This window comes from Syzygium oleosum, unplaced genomic scaffold, assembly GCF_021117445.2.
Source record: "Syzygium oleosum isolate NSW1041296 unplaced genomic scaffold, Sole_v2.1 Sole_v2.17, whole genome shotgun sequence".
In the NCBI taxonomy this organism is placed as follows: Eukaryota; Viridiplantae; Streptophyta; class Magnoliopsida; order Myrtales; family Myrtaceae; genus Syzygium; species Syzygium oleosum.
Window position 1 is genome coordinate 2,442,209 of NW_026607501.1, and position 17,979 is coordinate 2,460,187.

The 17,979-nt window shown below is 43.6% G+C and overlaps 1 protein-coding gene and 2 long non-coding RNA genes across 9 annotated transcripts in view; 2 read left to right on the top strand and 1 right to left on the bottom strand.

Annotated features, from left to right (window-relative positions):
- The window catches only part of LOC115676635 (putative disease resistance protein At3g14460), a 103,842-nt gene that overhangs the window by 37,141 nt on the left and 48,722 nt on the right, over positions 1-17,979 (top strand). The gene's annotated exons all lie outside the window — the stretch shown is intronic.
- LOC130140218 (uncharacterized) lies at positions 3,461-5,189 on the top strand. Its single transcript, XR_008818237.1, has 2 exons — positions 3,461-3,587; positions 4,952-5,189. It is a non-coding gene; the product is annotated as an uncharacterized LOC130140218 (long non-coding RNA).
- Positions 5,153-17,979, bottom strand: part of LOC130140216 (uncharacterized) — a 29,786-nt gene continuing 16,959 nt past the window's right edge. Inside the window, exons 1-2 of one of the 3 annotated variants that reach the window (XR_008818234.1) lie at positions 6,327-7,804; positions 5,153-5,666 (exon numbers count right to left, since the gene is read on the bottom strand). This is a non-coding gene — a long non-coding RNA (uncharacterized LOC130140216). Of the gene's footprint in view, positions 5,672-6,326; positions 7,805-17,979 lie in introns of those variants that run through there. The other 2 variants (XR_008818233.1, XR_008818235.1) reach the window with 2 other exon arrangements.

Genomic DNA, 17,979 nt, shown 5'->3' on the forward strand with positions numbered 1-17,979 from the left:
TGGGGGCTCAACCCGACCTTTGGAACTGAATAGTGTAGAAACATCGAATATACTTCCCTTAAGCCATATACCAACTCTGAATTTCAAGGCACAACCCATGTTTTTACAAGCTCAATGTGGACTTACATTAGATTCTTTCCATTCTCTTTTAGAATTCTTGAAGATTTTGTGTAAGCCTTTTCACATGTTGGCGCAAATTGAAGTTTATTAGTTTCTTATCATGTGAAGAGCAATCAGATTTCATTTTGTCATATTAACTGAATATTGATATGTATGGCAGAGCAATTTCTAATCTATGCCACATCTTTTCATAATTAGTCAATTAAAGAAATTTTCATACCAATGTCTTCCTTATTGTTTAACAGGGAAAAAAGGATTAATAGTCTCTCGCCTTACCAATTATTGACACCTAAATTTTTGCCTTCACATTCTTTTCATTGAAAATCAGGAATCAAATTCAACCACAATGATAGGATGAACCCCTAAACAAAAGCATTGAAATTGGCAAAGTCTTGCTTTCAGATTTCTCCGCATATAGATACTTTAGACATAATGCATTCACATTGAACATAGTATATGGGTCCTGTTAGGAATTTCTTCAGAATTGGCCCGATAGATGCTCCTGTAGTCACCTGAAGGCCTGCATTCTTTGCAGCAACAGCTTGTTGATTGACATCATCACAAATGATATATGGTGGCTTATCAACTACTCGTGACTCGGCTATCTCTACATAACTATGTGGTTTTCTTTGCCCCAATGTAGTGTCGAAAATCCCACAAAGATGCTTCCTCGGATCTCCATTATTTGTATTTCCAGAGGGTCTCTATGCTAATCTGCTGTCGCTAAATACATGTACAAGAGAAAGAAATGCAGCAAATGGCCTATAATCAATGGCGACGTTGCCTAGGAGTGAGCTTTAGGAGTTCGCCAATTTCCTACAATGCCCTATAACAGAATGAAACAACACAAAATATTCAGGCTAATAACCATGAAGCAAAGCAGATTCACATAAAAATTTATTCGACTCCTAGAACACCGGAGCACGTAATTAACAAATTGAATTCAACGAGACTGAATCAACGAGTAATTACCCTCGTTACCAAATGGAATAACAATGGGTCACCAATCAAAGTTTATGAGGGCAAAGAGTCATTGAATAGCAAAAGCAATTGCTACTTCACAATAGGACGACCATGTCCAGAATTTGCGAATGATTGCTTACCCTTTTAAAGAAAAGAAGGCATGAAAAGGACGAAGGAGACATGAAGCTTTCTGAGGCTAATACCAAACACTACAAGCTGAGTTAATCAAAGTAATAACAATGGTCCCATCCTGCGCCTAAGATATTATATTGAGCATATGTGTCATGTATATCTTATACTTCTGTGCTTATGTTGACACCATAATAATAGCAACTGAAAAGGAGACTTGAGTAAACACCAATTAAATCTGTGACCACGCAAACTATCCACTCCTTGATGACAACGCATTCAAATAATGCAACCAACACCCTGCATTAAGAAATTAGTGACTGCAAATATGAAAAAGCAGAGGATGAGGAAGTACTTTGGTTGGAGGAACGTACCCGAGATGTTACATAGTTCATGAGCAACTCTCATTTCGTACGAGGTGGACGATTCTCGTGTCCGATAGATCCTGAGGGTGATGAGTGATTTAACGAGGCCGGATCCGTAAAGCTTCCTCCGGGTGGGATGGGGGACGCCTGCATAGCGAATTGAATGTCATGAACTCCACGACAGGCCTGAGACCACAGAAAGCAGCGCCGACTTCAACTCCAGCGAAACCAGCCTCTGTGATTGGAGAATCAACAACCCTCTCAGGTCCATACTTGTCCGGAAAAAAAAAAAAAGAACCTTTAAGACACCTTGTAAGTCTCCTTGGTATTCTCCGACCTCCTCACCACCCATTAGAAAGACTGACTTCTGGATCTGCAGGCATTTCCTCATCAAGCGCTGTATTCAGATCCTCTCTCACAGTCAGTCTCTTTCGCTGCGGTAGCATAACTCTGCGGCAACAACGCTTCCACAACCTCTCTCTCGACGACACAGCATCCGAGCCTCCGGCAGTGGCTTTTCGTCTTACAATCTAGCGCTCTCGAACTTGAACTTGCTCCCACCACCAGGTAAAGCTCGCCGGTTCTGTGTCTCTTGAACAGGTAGTCTTTGAGACCAGCTTCGTCATTCCATCGAACTCCTTCCTTGCGAACTCGATACCTCCTCCACAGTGCAACCAACAGCAATGGAATTTCTAGAAGACGGCAAGAGGATGGGAGAAAACAAAAGTGAAACATGAATCAAAAGACAAAGTTGGAATGTATCGGAATGAACTCTAGAGTTCAATCGGAGATGGAACGACCTGGTAAGCGTGACTGTTGATCGACGAATTCCGTCATCGCCTGAATGTCGCGAGGAACTGAGGAGATTTCTCTAGGCGCATCTTCCTCTGTTTGTTGTTTCAAAATCGTCTCACCCTCTGTTTCTCTATTGTCCAATTCACCGAACACCTTCTGCTTAGAGGATGCAGCACGTTCAACGACCAGGAAACTCCAGTGGTCAAGTTCGACCGTCGTGGTGGCTAAACAATGAAGGACGATCCGTTGGGAGATAGGCGACGCGGTGGGAAGGTGATCCTCATCTCTCTGTCCATCTTCATTTTTTCAACAAAGTCTTGCTCCATTATTATTTTCTCTCAAGCTCACCGTCTCCACCATCACTATCGTCAAGCTCTTTCATAGCGTGGCTGTTCAATCATGTACAAGCGCAGAGTGTCCGGGATGATTCATCAAGCAACATATTCAGGAAAAGCGAAAGAGCAACTCTTAAGTATTTCGACAGATCATGGCCAGTGAAGCTCGTTAGGAGCTGCAGACGCGTCAGAGGGGCTATGTCTCTATCCTTTCTTCTGGTTGACGTGCATTCCCGAGAGAAACTCATGCTTGCAAGAAATGTTTGCGTGCTCGAGCTAATTGATAGGGATGATATATTGCGTTCAAACTCTCCATTTTGAGTGGTATCAGTAAACACTTGATTTGCATTGTTTGAAATGAGTACTGGAAGCGTCACTTTTAGCTGGTTATGGCGTGACTTGAGTTCTGGGTTTACAATTATGCCTACCATGTTTTGTTGTGCTGCATCACTAACAAGTACACTTTCTTTTTCTTTTTCTTTTTTAATTTAAAAATACACTCAAAATCGTTTTAATAAAGCTTTTGTGGTTTGAATGGTACGTAATAAATTCTAGTTAGCTTGTCTCTTCTTATTTGAAGACACTTGTAACATATATCCCGTTAAATTGTCTCAATTTTGATTGTTATGATAATCATAATTTCCAATCTCTGCAGAGATCCTTTCATGGTAAATCTATTGAAGAAACGCTTATGCTAAAGACTAATGAAGTTCTCATTTTTAGTTTAGCGTAGGAATGAACAATCTAAACATAAAATTGGACATCTCCAAAGCCGGACCATTCTAAGCCGGTTTTTCGTGGTCCTACACCTCCAAAGCCCCTCACTTCGGAACATCTCTTTTTCAAAGTGGTGATACGGCAAGATCATGAGAGTAAAGTGGTGAGATCTCTAGCCTAATTCATCACTGGCATGTCTGAAGTTCAATTACGATTGCTATAAATCATGCCTCGATATTATGTTTTCCCAAGTTGATTTGGTTTGTATGGGGAACCATATGACATGTTATTTTTCTCAAAGTGTCTGGGGGAAATCCTAACGATGGAATAACGTGGAACCAGAAAAAAATGAATAAGTAAAGACAGTATTCGGGTCGGGATTGCCTTGGATATTCTCCACAAGCCGCTCTATTTACATCCAAGTGAAAGAACGGGCACTCACTTGAATGGTGACCTAATTGAAAATAGCTATTGATGGACAGCCACTTCTTCAAGAATGCTTTAGATTGCAGGTTAAGATCGATGACTTTCATGAGACTATTAAGGCTGTTGCTTAAAACTCCTGAACTAGCAAATATGGGCATGAATCTACATCATCTGCTTTTTTCCACATTAGTGTATGCTTTATGTGATGTCCTCCTTTTAGCATACAGTGGTTTTTCCACACATGTAGATATGTGCCGGACGTTCCTGGTCGATTTGCAAAGCAACATATTCAAGAAAACAAGGAACATATTCAAGAAAACAAGGAAATGGCGACTCTTAGGTTTTCAGAAAAATCGTGTCCGGAGAAGCTCTTAAGCTACACGCATGAAACGTGGGTATTCTTCTCTGCTGGTTGGCCTGTTTTTGCAAGAGAAACTCATCTGTGTATGGGAAAGATCTGTGTTTGAGCTCATTGATAGGGATGATGTTGTGTTCCGTGTGTCCTTTTTCAGTAGCTGGTAAGGAGCCGATTCACATTGATTAAGATGAACATAGGGAAGTCTTACTCTAAGCCATTTGTATCGTCGATCTGAACTTAGGATTCCTAATTATGCCTCCTTTGTTCAGTAGTTGGGAATCAATGAAAAGTAGACTCTTTATCTGTTTAAGTTTTCTTCTTTTGTGCGCTAGTCTCAATTCTGTAACTTCCAGTTTAGAAGAAACTCTTATATTTGGTGCTTCTTTAAGTATTTTAGTGGCTCAACCTGACATATAGAACTAATGAAGTGTCATAATGTCAATTAGACTTTCCTTGAGCAACCAGTGGATTTACCAGGTCAATTTCTACTTACATCACATTCTTTTCTTCATCTCTTTTCAAATTCTTGAAGATTCATGCAAGTATTTTTGCATGTCAGTGCCACTTGTAGTTTATTAGTTTCTTCTGATATGAAGAGCATTTAGCACTTATTCCATCAAATTAACTGAATTTTGATTTTCATGATAACAGTAATTTCCAATCTATGAGAAATCTTTTCATAGCCAGTCAATTAAAGAGATGTTCACACCACCTTCTAGTTTAGTTCTCGTGTTTCACTACAGGTGGGATCGAGCATTCTACATGCAAAGTGAGCCATTCTAACCCGGATTTTCATGGTCCTACACTTTCAAGGCCTCTCCCATCTCCTGAATTGGCCAGTGATGTTGATTCGAAGCAGCCCTTTTTCAAACTGGTGATCCTGCGATGTCTTACCAATAGCCCACTAAGATCTGGAGCTTAAAGCATCGCCGTTGTATCTCATGTTCAATTTAACAATTTTCAAGTATAAGCTGTTCAAAACATGTACATGTCCAAGGTGCTCCGGTTGGATTCGCCAAGCAACATATTCAGGAAAACAAACAAATATCATCTCTTCAGTATTCGGACAGATCTGTGGGCAATGAAGCTCATTAGGAGCCTTGGACCGGCCAGAGGGACATAGTATCTGTCCTTCTCTGCCGATTGGCGGGCATTCGCGAGAGAAAGACATCAGTTACAGCTTCTTGTTAGACAACAATCACAAATAATACCTCTGATGGCTTATCGACTACTCATGACTCCGGTATCATTACATAACTGTACTTTTTCCCCCATGTAGTGTCGAAATATCCACGAAGATACTTCCTCAGATCTCCATGATTTGTATTTCCAGAGAGTCTGCATGCTCTAATCTGCTGTCACTAAATACATGTATACAAGAGAAATAAATGCAGCAAAGGGCCCATAATCAACGATGTTGCCTAGGAGTGAGCTTCAGGAGTTCACCATTTTCCTACACTGCACTATTACAGATTGAACCAACATATAAGATTGATACCAATAACCATGAAGCAAAGCAGATCCAAATAAAAATTCATTCAACCGCTAGAACAGCAGAGCACATGATTAACAGATCGAATTCAACAAGACCGAATCATCGACCAATTACCCTCGTTACCAAATGGAACAACAATTTAGAGAATAGTGGTTAAGCTACGCAACAATAGGTCAACAATCAAAGCTTATGAGGGCGAAGAGTGTCATTGAATAGCAAAAGCAATTACTACTTCATATCAAGACGAGCATGTCCAGAATTTGCGAATGATTGCTTACCCTTTCGAACAAAAGAAGGCGGGAAAAGGACGAAGGAGACGTGACGCTTTCTGAGGCTAATACCAAACATTGCGAGCTGAGTTAATCAGAGTAATAACAATGGTCCCATCCAGCGCCTACGTTATTATGTATACCTCATCTTTCTGTGCTTTATGTTGATACCGTAATGATAGCAACTGAAAAGGAGACTTGAGTAAACACCAATAAAATTTGCGACCATGCCAACTATCCACTCCCCGACAACAACGCATTCAAATAAAGCAACTAACCCACTGCATTAGAAATTAGTGACGACAAATCTGAAAAGCAAGACGATGAGGAAGAACTTTGGTTGGAGGAACATACCAGAGATGTTACACAGTTCATGAGCAACTCTCATTCCGTACGCCATGGACGATTCTCGTGTCCCATAGATCCTGAGGGTGATGAGTGATTTAACGAGACCGGATCCGGTAAAGCTTCCTCCAGATGGGATGGCGACGTCCTCGCAGGGCTTGGGAGTGTCGGGCACCAACTCGTGCTGCAGCTCCTCTTGAAACTAAAGACACCTTGTAGGCTCGACTTCAACTCCAGTGAAACCAGCCTCTGTGATAGGAGCATCAACAACCCTCTCAGGTCCATACTTCTGCAAAAGAACCTTTAAGACACCTTGAAAGGCTCCTTGGTATTCTCCGACCTCCTCACCCATTAGATTGACTCTAGTATAAGCAGGCATTTCCTTATCAAGCGCTGTATTCAGAGCCTCTCTCACAGTCATCTCTTTCACCGCAGTAGCATAACTCTGTAACCGCGTCGCTGCAGCACAACTCTTCCGCAACCTCTCTCAACACTACACAGCATCCGAGCCTCCGGGTTTTGTCTGAGAATTGACATCTTGCGCTCTTGGACTTGAACTTGCTCTCACAGCCAGATAAAGCTCACCGATTCTCTCTCTCTTGAAAAGGTATTCTTCAGAGCAGAGTCCGGCTTCGTCATTCCATCAAACACCTTCCTTGCGAACTCGATTCCTGCCCCACAGTGCAACCGACGGCAATGGAAATTCGGAATACCGCGAGAGAATGGGAGAAAACAAAAGCCGAAATAGAAGTCAACAGACAAATTTGGGATGAATCTAAAATATTTCTAGAGTTCAATCGGAGATGAACGACCGGGCAAGTGTGACTGTTGATCGAGAAATTCCGTCATCGCCTGATTGTCACGAGGAACCGGCTGTCTGTGGAGATTTCTCTAGGCGTATCTTCCTCTGTTTGTTGTTTCAAAATCGTCTCACCCTTTGTTTCTCTCTTGCGCAATTCACCGAACGCCTTCTGCTCAGAGGACGCAGCACATTCGGTGGGTGCTGGAAGCAACGAACGGCAGAGAGCTCGATCTGGACAAATGGCTGGGCGGTGCTTCCCATCGGCGGTTGCAGTGAATCATCGTCAGCTAGAGGGATCAATCCCCCCCTTCATTCCATTGGAGTCGAGTCATCTCTCTCTCTCTCTCTCCATTTCTCTCCGTCCATCCTCAGTTTCCACCAAGTCTTCCTCCATTCTTTTTTTGTTCTCCTCTCTCTCTCTCCCACGCCGCTACCGCCGCTGCTGTACCATCAGGTCGTTTCGTATGCGATTGCACCTTTCGGTCGGTTTTCGGCTTGTTCGCCGCCCTTCGGATTCCATCGCCGCCGTCAGCTTTGCGTCCAACGTTTCGCCCCGTCTAAGCTGCGCGCAAAGGGGGAGGGGGATGTGGGCTGGTGTTCACAAGAGCTTCAACCGAATGACCGGTGGCCACTCCTGCCGGACCGGTGCCGCCTCATCAACCAGCGGCGACGGAATCCGAGGCCAAATCGACATCAAATGGCGGTAAACGTTACTTTATAACGTTCATTGATGATTATAGTCGGAAAACTTGGGTCTATTTTCTGCAGGAGAAGTCTGAAGCTTTTCTAGCTTTCAAGAACTTCAAAGTACTGGTCGAAAAAGAAGCAGGCATGCTTATAAAGACTCTTCGCAGCGATCGTGGTGGAGAATATAACTCGCAAGAATTCATAAATTTTTGTGAGACTCATGGAATTCGAAAACAGCTTACGACAGCTTATACGCCACAGCAAAATGGCGTTGCAGAGAGGAAGAATCGCACCATCGTAAACATGGTACGAACCATTTTGGCAAGAAGCAGTGTTCCAAGAAGTTTTTGGCCTGAAGCTGTCAATTGGAGCATTCATGTATTGAACAGGAGCCCCACACTAGCTGTTCAAAATATGACGCCTGAAGAAGCTTGGAATGGGCACAGACCATGTGTCGAGCATTTCAGAATTTTCGGTTGTATAGCGTTTGCCCACGTACCAGATCAGAAGAGGATCAAGCTTGATGACAAAGGTGAAAAATGCATTTTTCTTGGTGTTAGTGAACATTCAAAAGCATACAAATTGTATAATCCTATCACCAAGAAAATTATCATCAGTCGTGATGTAATTTTTGATGAAGAGAGGTTCTGGTTATGGAACGAAAACAAAGTTGAACAGCAAATACAAGCTGATTTTGATGGAGAGAATGGAGAAAAATTGCAGCGGCCTTTGGAGAATGCAGAACCTGTAGAAAATGAGCAACAACCAGCAATCAATGAATGTATTTCAGCCTCTGAAACAGGAGATGAATAGCAACCTCGACGAGTTAGAAGAAGGCCCGCATGGATGACTGATTATGAGGTAACTGGGATCGATCAAACTGAAGACCCTTTTACTCATTTTGCCTTATTTTCAGATTGCGATCCAGTAGCTTTCGAAGATGCTGTTAAAGAACTAAAATGGCAGAAGGCGACGGATGCAGAAATTGCAGCCATTGAAAGAAATAATACTTGGGAGTTGATAGAGCTTCCAAAAGGGCAAAAGACCATTGGAGTGAAATGGGTGTACAAGACGAAGTTAAAGGAGAACGGTGAAGTCGATAAGTACAAAGCCCGCTTAGTCGCAAAAGGCTACAAGCAAGAGTTCGGCATTGACTATAGAGAAGTTTTTGCTCCAGTTGCCCGACATGACACAATCAGAGTGGTGATTGCACTTGCGGCACAAAATTCATGGCCTATCTTCCAGTTGGACGTGAAGTCGGCATTTTTACATGGCAACTTGGAAGAACAGGTATTTATTGATCAACCTCCTCCTGGTTATATAAAGTTTGGTAGTGAGCACAAGGTGTACAAACTAAACAAGGCGTTATACGGACTAAAACAAGCTCCAACAGCTTGGTATAGTCGTATAGAGGCCTATTTTCTGAAGGAAGGTCTCCGAAAATGTCCATATGAGCATACGCTTTTTGTGAAAACTGGAGAAGGAGGGAAGATGCTTATTGTTTGCCTGTATGTTGATGATTTGATTTATACTGGAAATGATAGTGCTATGCTTGAAAAATTTAAGCAGTCTATGATGCTTGAATTCGATATGTCTGATCTTGGAAAGATGCACTATTTCCTTGGGATAGAAGTTGTTCAATTTGCTGGTGGAGTCTTCATTTCCCAAAGAAAATATGTGCAAGACATTTTAGAGAGGTTCCAATTGAAGAATTGCAATTCTTCTAGCACACCAACAGAGGTGGGTTTGAAGTTACTGAAAGATCCTGAAGGAAAGAGAGTTGATAGCACCATGTACAAGCAAATTGTGGGAAGCTTGATGTATTTAACTTCAACTAGGCCAGATATAGTGTATTCTGTGAGTCTCATAAGTAGGTACATGGAGAATCCTACTGAGATGCATCTCTTTGCTGCCAAGAGAATTTTTCGATACTTGCAAGGTACGGCTGACTTTGGATTGCTCTACAAGAAGGGAGAAAGCTCAAACTTGATGGGCTTCACTGATAGTGATTATGCCGGAGATCAAGATGATAGAAGAAGCACTTCCGGATATGTATTTATGATGGGTTCGGGAGCTATTTCATGGTCATCAAAGAAGCAGCCGATTGTCACTTTATCAACCACTGAAGCTGAATTTGTTGCAGCAACTTCATGCGCTTGTCAAGCTATTTGGTTGAAGAAAATTCTCGAAGAACTTCATGTTGAGAGCCAAGGACCTACTGTGATTTATTGTGACAATAGTTCAGCAATAAAGCTCTCCAAAAATCCTGTTTTACATGGAAGAAGCAAGCACATAGATGTCAAGTTTCATTTCTTGAGGGATCTGACGAAGGAAGGAGTTATTGATCTCATCTATTGCAGAAGTGAGGATCAAGTTGCTGATATCTTTACCAAGTCCCTCAAGTTGGCTGCATTTCAAAAAGCCGAGAAACCTGCTTGGTGTCCAGAAGTTGTATTAAACTGAATGTTAGCAAACTTTCAGTTTAAGGGAGGGCATGTTGAGTCACGTGGATTATTTAATTGTCAATTGTTTAGCGTCCTAGTTATTAGGAGTCTGTTTTGTAGTGGTGTAGAACATGGCTTTGTGTTTTACCAAGTCAATAGGTGATTTCTGCACGTTGCTGTTTTTTAGGGGTTAGTGGAGTACTTTTTTTTTATGCTGTTAACTGTCGTGTGTCAGCTCTTTAAGAAGAGCATCTGATGTAAAGTTTTTTTAAGAGAAAAAATGCAATAAGAACAACGTAGTTCTTTGCATACTGTGTAGCTTTCCTTCTTCCAAAATTCTGTAACATAAGCTGCGCGCAAAGGGGGAGGGGGATGTGGGCTGGTGTTCACAAGAGCTTCATCCGAATGACCGGTGGCCACTCCTGCCGGACCGGCGCCGCCTCATCAACCAGCGGCGACGGAATCCGAGGCCAAATCGAGAGTCGTTGTCGCCCGAGACGATAGGCCGGAGCGTGAAGATGGGCAGCGGCGAGGAGCTTGAAGAGAAAATGACGAGAACAAAAAAAAGGAAGATTCATCCAACGACTCACAAATTATTTTTTTTAAAACGCAAATAATTTCAAATTATATTCATTATGATAAATTTACTCAACTTTTTAAAATTCAAAATTATGTCTACTGTGTGACAAACATTTGTCTATCCCTCCTGGATGTCCTCGGCGTGGAGGCCGATTTGAGGTAGTATTCCTAGTCATTCTAGGAACTGGATTGTTTTTATTGATACACGATTAGATGAGACGACCGCGTTGCCGTGCCTTCTAATGTCATGCTTAACCATTCCCATGCTATTTAGTTTGTGTTGAGATTTAGCTTGTTGAGTATCATTCTTGAAGCCGATTTGATCTCGATTCATTCGTCTCTTATCGTTGTTGCTTATATGTGTTCATTTCCCTATTACTGTTAGGGAAGGCATTTTCGTCTCTGGATTGCTCATATGTGGTATTCGTGGCTTGAAATTCGCTTTTGTAAATTGGGTGAGCTTACTGTTGGCGGTCTGTTCTCGCTCGAAGCAACATTATTTAATGTTATTTGTGAAAGGAAAAATTCATATTTATTTCTCGTAATTTCAACCCGAAGAAACATTTTTAATTTTCCATAGGTATTTCGATTTGAGATTTCTATTTGAATTGCCTCGTATTGGAAAATTTAACCCAATGTGATTTCCGGTTGATGGGCGTACAAAGAAGAATGGCGTCGGAAATGACAGGATTCCAAAGATTTCAAGCGGGTCTTCAGCAGGGAATGGGTCGTGGCTGCATGCAGGGTGGTGTTCGGGGTTAGAGGGGCTACAGCTTCTACGGCCTAATAATTGGTGGATAAAATGGGCTGGAGCCAACGACGGGCTTGATACGCTTTGATGGCCTTAAAACAAATTTTTTTTTCCTTCTGGGAGCTATGTGAGTTGGCCCCCTTTTAAACAGCCATTGTTTTTCTAATTAGTTTATTATATATTTATTTATCTATTCTTCTTCGCTCTTTTTTGTTGTTTTTTCTATTCTCTGTTTTTGTACTTTCACAGGGACAGATGCTTGAATTGTCAACAAAAATTCAGGTGTTGACAAAATACGTGATAATATTAAGGTTATCATTTGCGATTTTTCCAAAGTATTGGCCAAAGAAGTTCCCAAGCAGTCGCTAAGCCACGTCAATTTAAGATCAATAAAGTGAAACAGCAGAAACAAAAACTTAAAGATAAATTATCACTTTAAATTGGATTCAATGACCTAAACTTGTACATTCATAAACATAAGACCAAACTCTCAAAGTCTTAATTCTAAACCACTCTCGTAGAGATAACTAGACCCAACGCACACTGCGAGTGCTGTGACATTCCGAAATTTCGCTCATTTGGGATTTATGAAATGAATTATTTTATTAATGTACTTGTAACTAGTTTTCACCCGGAACTGATCATTCCTGGGATACTAACTATTAGGGAAAGGCTAACTGGGGACTTAAAATTCGTGCGACAAAGTAAGAATTCGATTGTGAATTGACTTTCGACCATAAAATCGCCGAGGTGACATTTTGAGCCATAGTAGGCCGATCCAAGGATAACTAAGGGTCAGTTCGCCACTGTCATAGTAGTGGATCGCGGGTGATTCGCCGGACCACGAAATGAATTGACGAACGATCCCGAACTTATTCCGAACGATCGTACTCATCGGACCTAGTGATCGATCCTCGCGATTTAAATGACAACCGAAGTCATTACGGTCTGAATAAATTATACGTGACTCAATTTAGTATCAGTCACGGGTCGTATAGGCGAATTTCCCCAAAAGCCACCCGTTAGTTTGAGAAACGCTCGAGTTACGTTATGAATATATAATTGGAATATTGAGTAGAGACCAAACCGAGCGTCAGAAAATTCGGAAAATCACAAAAAGGCCTTTGGACGACGTTGTAATTGGAACGTACAACTTTGGATTTCTTCGGATTTTTCAGAAAAGTTCGATTTCGGCGAGAAACGGAGAAAGTGACCATTTTTCCCTTGGAATTTATTAAAGGGTTAGTTTTAAAGGGCAAGGGCATTTTGGTAATTTTTCCCTAAAAGTTGGAAAAGACAATTTTGCCCTTGGACTTTTTGAGAAATTACAAGATTGCCCTCGGATATTTTTGGCAAGATTCGATTTGGGCCGTCGGTTTCAAGATTAGATCGAATCTGGACCGTTGGATAAAAAATGTGAGAGAAGGGTATTTTGTTCATTTGCCAAATTTGGTCAAAATTGGCACTATTTAAGTCTAGTCTCTCTCTCTCCCATTCGGTCCCCCTCCCCCACCGAAGGCCCCCCCTCAACCGTGAGCCCCCTTCCCCCGCCGAACGCCGCCCCGTGCTCGCCTGTCGCCGACGTCCATACGCTCGCCGGACCGCCGCCGTGCCGTGCCGTTCTCGCCGCCGCACCACCGCCAGCCCCACGCCGTCCCTCTCCTTCTCTCTCTCTCTCCCCGTGTGGCCGTGGGTCTCGGCCAAGGCAAGCCGCGCCCCCGCCGTCGCCGTTCTCGCCGCCAAGCCGCGCCGCCGTTCGCCGCCGTTCCCGATTAAGTGCCGCCGCTTTCCGTTCTAGCCGCGTGAGTCTAGAACTAGGTAAGTTGCGCTCTAAACCCAATTTAGGACTTCGTGTATCGACGGATGATTTTTGGGGAGAAATCGGGTTTAATATTATGTGGAATTTGCTTGATTTATGAACAAAACCCATGGGCGGGCCTTAGAATGGAATTTGGGAAATTTTGGCCGGTGATTGAAGGTCGATAGTGGGCTGTGGATGACTGTTCATTGGGCTGTGATGGGCCGATAGGGACGCAAGTTGGATTTTTAGAACCGGCAATTAATGGCGAGAAAGTCTCGTGAAGGACCGGAATTGATTTAACGCCATTTGGTTGGAGAAAAATGGCAAATTGTGCGTTTATGGTGTGTTTAAACTGTGACTGAATTTTAGTGATGAAATTGAGTGCATGGTTGTGTAATTGCCTGATTGAAATATGCCTGTTGGGTGCACGCGTGGGCCAGACTGATTTAATTATTAAAATTGGCCTTGTCAAATGCTGAGTGAGCATGGGTCATGTATAATTAATGCGTGCACGGGCCACATGTGATTGGCCAGTTAAATGTGGTAAATGCTTATGGAGCATGTGCATGAGTAAGAAAGTGGGTGTGGTGTGATATGTGTTCGTGGAAATTGTGCTGTCCTGAGGCGTGTTCGTTTACGCGGGACGATGCCCGGTATTACCGGAAGACTGCTAGCCTGAGGCGTGTACTTCAACGCAGGTTGCGCAGTAGGTGGTAGGTGTTGAGCCTGAGGCGTGTACTTCAACGCGGGCAAGAAACATGGCCTGAGGCGTGTACGTTTACGCGGGCCCGGAAGTGTTGTGAAAAGAGGTCGCAGTGTACCTGAGGCGTGTACTTTTACGCGGGTCACTGGCGAGGAATGTGGAAAAAGATATGATGAGAATGAAATGAATGTCTGAAATGAGAATTGTGCCTGCATGTGATTGCGTGTATGTGATTGTGTTTGTGTTTGTTTAATTGTCTGGAGGTACGTGATAGCTTAGGTGGGGTTTAGGGGTGAACTTGCTGAGAAGTGTTCTCATGGTTGTTTCAACCAACATTTTCAGAACCCCGACCAGATTCATGAATCATCCGCCACCGCCACCAGAGCGTTTTGGGGTGCCAGTGCACATCGAGAATGAGGTTGCAGAATTTCCGATGGGTGATGGAATGACCTGGATTAAGCATACCACTACGGTTTTCGTAGAAGTAGGATTACCTTTATGGGAGACCCATGTTTATACCGCCTGGTTCTTCCGGGATGTAGATGGAGATGAGTTTGGGCCCGTTAGGGGTTTTGATGTTCCGTTTGATCTCGTTGGGGATTGGGACCCGGCTGCCATACCCCCGATAGATGGAGAGTTGACCAGTACAGAGGTTAGTTTAGCGCAATCTGGAATGCATCCAGCGCCGGCAGCTCAAGGATCTTCGGAGGCTGAGCATGAACCCGAGCCCGAAGCATCGCAAACTGAAGCTGAACCAATGGACATAGATTTAGAACCGATCCACGAGGAAGAACCAGAGGAAGCGGAGCCCGAAATAGAACCCGAGGTAGAGCCTAATGACGAGTCTGAGGAGTCGGAAGAGCCTGTAGGAGACCCGGAATATATACTCCCTTTTGAGCAATATATGGATCCCAATTTCGTGCCTGCGTACAATTTCTTTGATTTTCTAGCTGAGGAGAATCAGAATGAAGTTCCAACTGAGTCGGGCGACATCAATCACCCGATTGAGATTGAGGCGGAGACGGAGTCTTCGGAGGAGCAAGCCGATAAGGGAAGTTTAGATTCATATGGGGATGAGTCAGACTCAGAAAGGACGCCGAGTAAAGGGCGTAGGGGCTAGCATTAGGGGTTCAGAATGATAGATTTTGGAGAGTACCATTTTTTAGGTAGAATGCCAGGTCATCGGACCATTTTGATTTCGATGGTTTTAATACGGTGTACACATGTATATTAAGGTTTGTAAGATTGTGAATATTATGGTATAAGTTCGAATGAGAAAGGAATATGTATATTCTCCCTGAATGTTTCCCCAATTTTAAATTGTCCGGGATCAATTGTAGTATCCGCTGTGGATTTAAATCTCTGATGATTGTAATTGAGGTCGGCGACAACCCTGGGATGTCGCATAAATCGACCAGTGGCGGATGTCGCGAGCTCGATAGGGTTCGGGGCGTGACATCCCCGTTTGAATTCGTATCAGAGCAAGGTCAGCTCGATCTAAACTGGTCGAAGTTTGGAGGATAAGGAGCAGAGATTATGGGGTAGAATTAGGGAGACTTCAGTGAGTTGTAGGGCAGAATGAGCTACACGTGCCTCCAAATTGTTTGTTGTGATTGATTGAGTAAGTTAATTGTTGTGGTAATTGAAATGCAGGTGCGTCTGGACCCGAGGTAAGTGTTCAAACTCTTGTGATTGTGACTTCGTGATTGGTAGTGAGGGATTGTTTGCTGAGTGAACTCTTGTGTTAATTCACTGCTTAGGATTGGATTAATCTAGTGGGCCTAGATTACTAATTCCTAAATGGAATTATAGCAGGTAGGAGAGTGGTAGAATTACGACAATGAGCAGTGAAGGAAGAGTCCCAAGAAGGGGCGCTGGAAGGAGAATAAGAGGTCGAGGTCGTGCCCGAACTAGGGCTATAGAGGACCTCGGCATGGGTGTAGGAGCGATAGAAAATCTTGGGGTTGATGCTGGAGCTGCAGTGGACCCCAGAGTAGAAGTTAGGCCTGCGGAGGACCTTAGAATGGAAGCTGTCATGAGAACCTTAGAGCAGATCAGAAATCTGTTAGGATAGCAAACTCAGGAAAGAGCTGCTGCGAATGCCCAAGCTGCCGAGGCCGCTGTGGCCGTTGCTGTTGATAATGATAATGAGAATCAAGGGCAGGGGCATGTGATTGTAAATAAACCGATGCACCAACTGGTAGAACAGTTCCTAAAGCTTAAACTGCCTAAGTTCTCTGGGAAAGGTGACCCTGAGGCTGCACCTCGTAGAGGAACTCGAGAAGGCTTTTGAGGTGTTAGAGTGCAATGATCATGAGAAAGTAACTCTGGCGGTATATTAATTGCAGGACAACGCGAATGATTGGTGGAAAGCCGCCAAGGATAGGGTGTTCCCGGAAGGCACAGACCGAACTTGGGCTGTTTTTACTGAGAGGTTTTATGAAAAATATTTCTCGGCAAGTGCTAGGGAGAGAAAGTTAGCAGAGTTTATGAGACTCCGTCAGGGTCAGATGACAGTAGATCAGTATGGGGCAGAATTTGCGAGACTGTCTAAGTTTGCGCCGAGAATGGTGGAACATCCCGATGACAAGGCACGAAGATTTCGGGACGGATTGAAGACTGATATTCGTAGCCAGTTGTTACTGGTAAATCTGCAGATGTATGAGGAAATATTTGATAGTGCCCAGATTCTAGAGCGAGATCAGGTGGATCGGGTCACCGCTTCTGGGTCGAGATTTGTCCAGGGTAGGGACAATCGTAACCTTGGAAAGAGGCCGATGATGGATAGCAGGCGCTTTACTCCTTCTGTAAAAAGGAATATTGGAAAACCAATCAGGAAATTCAATGGACCGTGTAGAATTTGTGGAGGTAGACATGGGAATGGACCTTGTCCAACCCGGGGTGGAGCGTGTTTTGGATGTGGGGAATTCGGTCATCACATAAGGAATTGCCCCAATCCCAGACATAATAGGCCGCCTGCATTGCCGCCGCCTCGGAATGGGAATCAGGCTGGAGCGGCTCAGACAGCAAACCAGAATAGGCCTCAAGCGCAAGGACGAGTGTATGCTATGGCCAGACGAGAGGCCGAGAATGCACCAGGGGTTGTCACAGGTACGATTTCTCTTTGCAACTATGCTGCATATGCTTTGTTTGACCCTGGAGCTTCACATTCTTTCGTATCGAAACAGTTTGTTGATTTAATTGGTTTGGAACCGCAATTGCTTGATGTGGTATTATGTGTGACCACTCCCTTGAATGATAAACTGCTGGTCTCGTTGGGTTGTCCAAACTGTAAGATTGTGATTGGGGATAGGGAGGAAATGATCGATTTAGCAGTCCTAGACATGTATGATTTTGATGTGATAGTGGGCATGGATTGGCTGTCTAAGCAGAGAGCGGTAATGGACTGCAATAGCAGGGTGATCCAATTTAATCCTGTTGGACATCCGGAATTTAAATTTGTGGGAAGTCGAGGAGGACCCTCGATTCCATGGATTTCGTCGCTAGAAATGACGAAATTGCTGAGTGAAGGTTGTCAAGGGTTCCTAGCGGCAGTAGTTGATTCAACGGCCGAAGAGCCGAGGCTTGAGGATATAGCTGTGGTGTGCGAGTATCCCGATGTGTTCCCTCAGGAATTGCCGGGACTACCACCACCGAGGGAGGTAGAATTTGTAATCGAATTGGCACCTGGAACGGAGCCAATTTCGAAAGCACCTTATAGAATGTCGTTGTCGGAGTTAAAAGAGTTAAAGGTGCAGATGCAGGAATTGTTGGATAAGGGATTTATTTGTCCCAGTGCGTTTCCGTGGGGAGCGTCGGTGTTATTTGTAAGGAAGAAAGATGGATCATTGAGGTTGTGTATAGATTACAGGCAGCTGAATCAGGTGACGATTAA